Source organism: Tupaia chinensis, unplaced genomic scaffold (assembly GCF_000334495.1).
Source record: "Tupaia chinensis unplaced genomic scaffold, TupChi_1.0 Scaffold000279_1, whole genome shotgun sequence".
Taxonomy (NCBI): domain Eukaryota; kingdom Metazoa; phylum Chordata; class Mammalia; order Scandentia; family Tupaiidae; genus Tupaia; species Tupaia belangeri.
Window position 1 is genome coordinate 1080200 of NW_006159762.1, and position 9385 is coordinate 1089584.

Genomic DNA, 9385 nt, shown 5'->3' on the forward strand with positions numbered 1-9385 from the left:
TAGGTTATGTGCGCTCGCCAGAAAGACAGAGACAGGGAGACAGAAAGTGAGAACTCAACCCCCGCCCCCCTGGGGGTGATGGCCATGCCACAATCCCTTCTCCTCCATTCTCCTCTCAGGACCTTGGGCACGCATGCACAAGCGCCTGGCATGAGTTTTAAGCCACCGGGTCTGGGACTTGAACTGCGGTTGACTACTTGGGAATCCAGCAACACAGCCATTACGCTAACTGCTGGTCCCTTTTTTCTGTTTCCTCTCTTTCTTCTTTTTTTTTTTTTTTCTCCTTCTTTTTTAGTTTTTGCTATAGGGAGTTTGCCAGAGAAATACAGAGAAAGAGTGGGAAAGTGAGAAATCCCTCCCCACCAGGGAGGGTGCACATGCTGCAGTCCCTTTTCTTCCATTCTTCTCTCAGATTGGGCATGCACGCGCGCGCACACACACACACACACACACACACACATACATGTGCCAGGCGTATCTTCCAAGCCGTTCGGTCCTGGATTCAAGTGGTGCACTTGGCTGTCTGGGCTCCGGCCACCTTAAACACCGTACCACCTGGCTGGCCCTACTGCTTTTTCTTTCCTTCCTCCCTTCCTTATTTTTATTTATTTATTTTTAAGTGCTGAAATGCTTTTCCTTTCAATTTTTCTCTGATTCTTATTTAGATCTCAGGGTGACACCACCTCAGGAAGACTTCCCTAAGTATCCTATCAATCTAGCTTTAGTAAAAGATGAAAGATTAATGTGATCTGAAAAGATACAACAACAAAGTGAAAAGTTTGTTTCCAACAGCAGTCCTGGGATAGAAATTGTGGAATTGAGACCTTCAGTGTGATTGACCTAAGTTGAGTCAAGTTCATCTCTAAACCAACCAACCACTGTGGCTAGGATGATAAGCTGTGCTAGTTGGACAATCAGGGTCCATCTTTGAGTCTAGTGATGGAATTAGTCTCACCCGAATACAGGATGGGACATTTGGGGGAATATGAAAGTGGATGCTGGGCAGGCAATCAACAAATAATTAGATAACACCAATTACTTTATTTTCTTTTAAAATTTGTTGTATTAGCTTTGTCTATGCTGGATGTTAGGACAGGAAAGCAAGCATTTAATGCACTTCTGAAAAAGAAATCTATCTTCTTTGCAGTAGGATGAAGCAAAGATATATTTTTGTAAAAGTCCCAAGAATTTTTGCTAAAGATAAGGAATAATAGATTTATCTGTGAACTTACCCCTATAAATTTCATTGTCAGTTTGTAATGTAGAATGTTCTTGGGTTGTTGTATGGTGCTGTTTTTTGAGGGACTAGTTTAACACTAAGTTTTAATTTTTTTGGTTTATTTCTTCTATGACCAAGATAGTCAGAGGGCAACTCCAATAGGGTCTTGATGCTGTGCTCCACCTCCAACCTCAACCAGTTCCGGACTGTGGCTGCATGTGTGCCTGGTGTATTCAGGGAGATCTCCGGACATGAATCTAGAACCTTTCTCTGTGAGTCAGCCTCACAGAATATTGTTTTTGTTTTGTTTTGTTTTGTTTTTGAGAGGTTTTTGCTATATGGCACCTACACTCATCAGAAAGGCAGACAGAAAGTGAGAAGTCACCCTCCAGGGGGGCTGGCCATGCCACAATCCCTTCTCCATTTTCCTCTTGGGATCTTGGGCACGCATGCACACACGCCCAGCATGAGTTTAAGCCACCAGGTCCGGCACTCGAACCGCAGTAGACTGCATGGGAGTCCAGCAACACAGATATTATGTCAGCTGCTGGTCCCCAGAATATTGTATTTTAATGCTGTGTCACAGGTCCCTGATACTAAGATTTAAACAAAATTCAGGTACAGGTTGCAGGAATACTTTCTTTATATTTTTATGCTATTTTTTTTTGCCTGGTGTATTCAGGGAGATCTCCGGACATGAATCTAGAACCTTTCTCTGTGAGTCAGCCTCACAGAATATTGTTTTTGTTTTGTTTTGTTTTGTTTTTGAGAGGTTTTTGCTATATGGCACCTACACTCATCAGAAAGGCAGACAGAAAGTGAGAAGTCACCCTCCAGGGGGGCTGGCCATGCCACAATCCCTTCTCCATTTTCCTCTTGGGATCTTGGGCACGCATGCACACACGCCCAGCATGAGTTTAAGCCAAGTATTCCGGCACTCGAACCGCAGTAGACTGCATGGGAGTCCAGCAACACAGATATTATGTCAGCTGCTGGTCCCCAGAATATTGTATTTTAATGCTGTGTCACAGGTCCCTGATACTAAGATTTAAACAAAATTCAGGTACAGGTTGCAGGAATACTTTCTTTATATTTTTATGCTATTTTTTTTTAAAGATAATAGGACATTTTTAAGGAAGAAAATAAATGCTGATTGTAAATTGAACTCAGGATGTATAGTTTTTATGCAAGAACATATTTTTTTGGAAAAAAAAAAGCTTACATGTATCTTCCATGAGAGGGAGACAGAGAAATTTATGTATATGTGTGCACACATGTGTGTATATATATGTGTGTGTGTGTGTATGTATATATATGTTATTTATTTATTTATATATGTAATTTATTGTCAGAGGGTTTGTATGCTTGTCAGACAGATAGAGGCAAAGAGAGAAAGGGAAAGGGAGAAAGCACCCCCAATGAGTTGGAATATGGTTATGCTCTAATTCCTTCTCCATTTTTCCATCCTGTCAGGATTTTGGGCATATACACATACATGCCTGTTTTTCATGCTGCCAGGACTGGGATTCAAATAGCAGTCGGCCATGTGGCTCCCTTAACCACTAGGCCACAGAACTGGCCTTAGAATATAATTTTTTATACTATAAGTGATTATCAACTCTTCCCTATAGTAAATGCATTGAATTAATGTCTGATCTTGGTATATGGAGCTCTGTATTTCCACTCCTTTACTCTTAAAAAAAAGGGCTCATAAGACATTTGACTGAGATTTGAACCCATATTCTGAGGAATGGTTGGCTCCATCTGACTCCTAAGCTCTTTCTGTGGAATCAGTGAGGGGGGTGATTAAGGATAGGGTAAAACCAGCCGGTGCCTTTAGACAACTCATTTCCTTGTTTCTTTGGCTATAAAAATGGAAGAAACAATAGGAACCTCTTCAGAATGTTGTTGTGAGTATTAAATGAAATAATTCACACGCACTGTCTGGCATTTAATACATGTTAGCTAGTATTAATGTTGTCTTACTTCAGTACAGTGAAGAGGACTTTGCTTGAAAGTGACATCACTATTTTATGTACCACTCACTAAAAAGGAAACACCAGTAATTACACTACAACACGTGATTCATTGGAAGGTTTCAGAGATGTTAAAATATGAAAATAAGTGTCTTCAAATCAACGATACATGGTATTATGGCTGCCTCTGACTTGGAAGTCTTGGAAATTGTTTGCATACCCACAAGTTAATGCCATCTGTCTTCTGTTTAAACATTACATAGTGTGATCTAAAGTTTCTTTTAATTTTTGTTTTTGTCCTAAACTTAAATTGGATTTTGTCTAACACATTGCAATATTGAAAATGTAATAATCACAAATTCATTCTATAGGTTTCAATAAGGGATGATATGAGACCCAAGATAGACTTGGTAACTTTGGTTGTTTGCTTTTCTTCAGCTACTTAGAAAAAATATGAGATACATTTTCATAAATCATTACTGTTGGTTGAATAAACGTGTTTTGGAAGGTAAAGTCAAATTAAATGGTAGTACCTATAACCTTTTAGACTAGCATACGTTACTGGCAAAAAGCCTGCTTCAGAAAATGCCTTTGATACACCAGAACACATTTAGTTTAGGAAGCCTACTACTGGTATTTGAAAGTAATGTGCGGTAGTTGATTTGCCACTAAAATTTAAATGTGAACTGTATATAGTAGAACTTGAGTGATAGTCACAGGCTATTTAAGTACCAACTTGGTATGGTAACTGTAATATGCTTAACGTCAATTTGAAACTAAAACCATAAGAATATCATCTAGCCTTGATAGACTGCTGTTTCTCTTAGGAGCCTGGTATTTGGAATGTTGTGAATGGGATAGTATAAGCCTGTCTTTTTCTTTTTTTTCTTTAAATCCTTTTTTTTGTTGTTTTTAAAGTTTGTTTATTTCTTTTATGAGAGAGAGATAGAAAAAGAGTGAGTGAGAGAGAGAGAGAGAGAGACAGGCATCCACATAAGGATCCTCCTTCTGCAATGCATCTGTAGCCTTAATTATTCTGGGCCGTGGGCACATGCATATGATGTGAGTATACAGGAGGTCTGGGAATGCAAACTTAGGACCTCCCCATGTGGGTCTAGTTGTGTTACCACTGTGTTCCCCTCAACACCTGTTTCTTTTAAAATTATTTATTTATTTATTTATTTATTTATTATTATTTAAAATTTGACCAGAGAGAGAGAGAGAGAGAAAGTGAGAAAGCAAACTACCAGGTCTAGAACTCAAACCATGGTCAGCCTTTTGGGAGTCTGGCGCCTCAACCACCACAACCACCTGCCAGCCCCCTCAAGACCTGTTTTATTTTTGTTTTTTAATTTGCCAGAGGCTCCGTGTGCTCATCAGAGGAAGGAGGAGGGAGAGAGAGAAAGACCCCTCCCATGGGGCATGGTCACACTGAAATAATTTCTCTCTCCTTTCATGATTTTGGGTATGCACACACATGTGCCCAGTGTGTTTTTCAAGCCTCTGGTTATAGGACTGGAATCATGCAGTTGGCCATGTGGGATCCAGCTCCCTTAACTGCCAGGCCATGGGTTGGTCCAAGATCTGTTTTTTGATATTAATATCGAAATAAATTACAGAAGCCTTTGGGGAACCTGACTTGTTTACTTATTGCATTTTTTATTGCTTCCCTCATCAGCTGAATATTGGCAGGATTCTACTTTTGTTTAAGCCATATGAGAGGAACAAATGTGCCACTGGGTTACCTTATTGTAAACCCCAGGGGCTGTCCCCTGGCAAAAGAAGGATTTAAGTATTATTTGAGGATGTTGATTCTAATTTTGTAAAAGACCGTATCTAAGTGCATTTCATATTTTAACGCATTCTGAAACAGCAGGGTTATTTTCTTTTTTGGAAACCCAGAAAGGTTGGTTTACTGTATTTTGTATAGGGTTCAGCTTAACAGTACAAAAATACATTTTTATTTTAGAAAAGGAGCTTTCTTTTAGAAAATGGTACCTAAATTGAAATGAAAAGAAAATTATTCCCAGAAGTAGACAGTTTAGCAACTCAAGTACTTTTCCCATCACTTATGTTCCTGTGCTGTTTATATTTAGAATAGACAGAAGCCAGTCCAAGACCTCTTAGTAAGACTTCACAAAAGTATATCATATCATGTTACTTCAGGTGTTTAATTTTGAGCAGTACGAGTCAAAATTATGCTGGAATAGACTGGTCTTTATTCAGGAAAAACTCATTAATTTTCAATGTATGCATCACAGCCCCTAAGTTATTTCAGTTACTGGATTTAAACAGATATAATGCATGCATATGATATACAAGGGTATCTGTAAGAGTAAATATAAATATCCCTTCTTCCTCATCCCTTATTGATCAGCTTGCCTCCAGAGAGGAGCCTTCTTATTAGCTGGTTTGTCCTATGTTCTTTCAGAGATTTTCTATGTTCACTCATTTTCTGGCTTCTCCCTCCCTCTCTCTCTTTACACCTATGATAGCACACTATAGGGATGGTTGTATGTATACCTTGCTTTTCTGATGTAATGTAGATCAAGGATTGCTTTATTATTATTTCTTTTTTTACTTTCTGAGATGCTTCTGTGGCAGAGATAGTTACAACTCCATGGCCATCTGTGTGCTGGTCAACATTTCCTTGCTGCCTTGTAGTTCGCTGGGACCATGGGACTGGTTCTGGCTAGTGAGCTGTGGGAAGTGACTTGTCCTACTTTGGGACTGAAGCATTGAGAGCCTCCAGGTCTGCCATGGAGCACTCTGAAGCAGTGTGGAGGAGCCATGTGGTGGAGCCTTTATTACTGGGTCCCTGAATGGTTACATGGAGTGAGGATGCCTCTTCCTCTCTGCCCTTTGCTAGACCCAATCTACACTGACCAGACAATTAGAGCAAGGAATAAAATTAATGTGCTTCTATTTCATATCCGCCTTTCCTGATTATATAGCCTATTTCTTTTTAACAGCTGTTAAAAATAAAATATACTACTTTAGATGATAATTTGTTTAATAAAACAAAAACAAAAACAAGAGAACATCTAATTAGGGGCCAGCAGATGGCATAGCAGTTATGTTGCTGAACTCCCACAAGGCTAACTGCGGTTTGAGTCCTGGATCCAGTGGCTTGAAACTCACACTGGGTGCATGCGTGTGTGCCCAAACTCACTAGAGGAGAATGGAGGAGAAGGGACTACAGTGTGGCTAGCCTCCCTGGGGCGTGATTTCTCACTTTCTGTTTCTCTGTCTCTGTCTGTCTCTCCAGTGAGTACTTGTACCCTATAGGAAAAATCTCTCTCTCAAAAAAAGAGAACATCTAATTAAAGAATAATCATTTTAAACAAACGTTAGATAAATGTATTTATCCCTGTATATTTATAAACAAATATATTTTGTATTTTGTTATAGAGTTTTTTCATTTATAATGAAAAGTGTGCATGCACGTAAGAGAGACAGAAAAGCACACTCCATAGGGTCTGGACACATATCTACCTGGAATGTTTTGTTTTAGGGTGACTGCTCTGGCTATTGAACTGTTGACCATGTGGGGTGTGGTGACTCTGAGCAGTGCACTCATTACCACTGTTTTATGGAACTGGGCTCAAATGTAATATATTGGGTTGTCAGAAAAGTCATGACACATTTTTGTGTAGAAAAATATGTCATGACTTTTCCAATGACCCAATATATATCTAGTTTTTACAAAGAAACATAAACTTATGGAGAAATATAAAGGAGATATACCTTATTATTTCAATGAGGCTCAATTCTTTAACATTAAAGTTCATAATTTTTGTATTAGAATTTGCTATTTATTTTAGAGTTATTTCTAGAGGAAGATAAACCAAAGCCATATACACTAGTTTTATTCATTATTAAACATGGTCTTCAATAATTAGTATCTCAGAATGACAGGCGTACTGAATTTCCATCAAGAACTAAACAGTGCACAGAGAAGGGAGTCATTTTCTAGAGACAGTTAATAATAAGTGCCAGGTTGAAGGAGGAGTTCCTTGTGGGTCAGTGAAGCCTGGCTGCTGGGGAGGCCAACTTTGAATAGGTTTTGGAAAGATTTGGATGGGCAGGAGTACCATGTAGTGACAGCACAAGCAATAGTATGGCAATTTTGGAGGTCAGACTGAAGAAGGAGTTGCCAGACAGGAGAAGGAACAGAGCACAGCTGGCTTCAGTAGCAGGCTAAGGGGTCTAGGAGTGAGCCTACTGCAGAGGAAGATGCTGGAGAGATTTGATCAGGAAGTAAGATGTAAGATCTGATTTTAGAGATTGTTGGGTAGAAAGAAGACTTCATTTTTTCATGTCTAGTGGGTACCACTGGATCTAGGGGAAGAAAGGCCATGGTGCAGGAGTCAAGTGATGTGGGTTCAATTCCTGGCCTTTCTGTGGCCTTCATAGCCATGGAAAGTGCTAGGGAGGGCATGCAGGATCAGTGCTTAGAGAACATGAGTTTTGTTGACAGCTGCTCCTGCTATATGGATGTCACTTGGTGACAGAGGTAGTAGGTGTTGGGTTATTGTGTTAATGGGAATTTTTTTTTTTTGAGAGTTTTTTTGCTATAGGGCGCGCGCGCTCGCCAGACAGACAGAGAGAGACATAGAGACAGAAAGCGAGAAATCACCCCCCGGGGGGGATGGTCACGCCACAATCCCTTCTCCTCCATTCTCCTCTCGGGATCTTGGGCATGCACGCACACGCTCCCGGCGTGAGTTTTAAGCCACCGGGTTGGGTACGGGAACCGTGTTGGACTACGTGGGAGTCCAGTGACATAGCCATTACGCTAACTGCTGGTTCCCTTAATGGGAATGTTTTCTAGGGTGTTTTATAAGGACTCCTTTATTGGGGCTTGGTTTAGACTAAATGGTTTACAATTTTTTTTTTTAAATAACATTTTTTGGGGGGCCAGCTGGTGGTGTGGTGGTTAAGGGTGCTGGATTCCCACATGGCTGACCACAATTTGAGTCCCGGACCAGGTGGCTTGCTTTCTCACTTTCCCTCTTTCTCTCTGTCACTCTCTGGTCAAAATAAAAGAAAATTAAAATGAATAAATAAATAAAGTTAAATAAGATAATTTTTTAAAAGTGGGGGGTTGGCTGACCCTATAGAGTATTAGTGATGCACTGCTCAAGGGAAGCCCCACATGGCATCTGGAGTTTGAATCACTGGTCTGTTAGCTTAAAACACACCAGGCACATGCTCCAATGTTCAGGATCCGATGGGCTGGAGGACTGGGGCACATGCACCAGTATTCAGGACCTGATGGGCCAAACGACCGAAGGAGGGAATCATGGTGTAACCAGACCCTGGGGAGAGTGCTTCCCCACTCCCTTCCTCTCACATATGTCTGCACATGCTCTATCATGGATAAAGAAAAGAAATTAAAGTTAATTGAATAACTACTATGTGCAAGATTGTCTGGCAAGTGATGTCCTGGACATAATGAAACAAAGACATAATGACCAGAGGAAGGAAATGCTTACTGTGTACCCACGTCTGCACTGTTACCAAGTCAACAATCAGATTCCTATCTGACCTTTAAAAACCATCCCAACTAGAGGAGAGAAGTGCCTGTAAGCATGTCGAGTGTAAGTATTAAATGATATCGGATATTCAGAAGGAATTTATTTGGCCTTTCCTTAGATGGACTTACTTTAGTATCATTTTGGCTTATTGTAACATACTTTCTTTTCTTTTCTTTCTTTAAAAATTTGCTAAAAGGGTGCATGTGGGATAGAGAAACAGAGAAAGTGAGAAACCACCTACCAAGAGATGACCACACCACAATCCCTCCTCCTCCGTCCTCCTTTCAGGATTTTGGACATGCATGCGCACATGCCAATTGTGTTTTTCAAGTAGCTAAGTCTGGGACTCGAACGGAATGGCCCCATAATATGCCTTTTTTGGTTTTTGGATAGGTTTTTGCTATAGGGCATGTGCACTCACCAGTAAGACAGAGAGACAGGGAGATAGAAAGCGAGAAATCAGCCCCCAGGGGGGATGGCCACATTGCAATCGCTTCTCCTCAATTCTCCTCATTACGCTAACTGCTGGTTCCCTTAATGGGAATGTTTTCTAGGGTGTTTTATAAGGACTCCTTTATTGGGGCTTGGTTTAGACTAAATGGTTTACAATTTTTTTTTTTAAATAACATTTTTTGGGGGGCCAGCTGGTG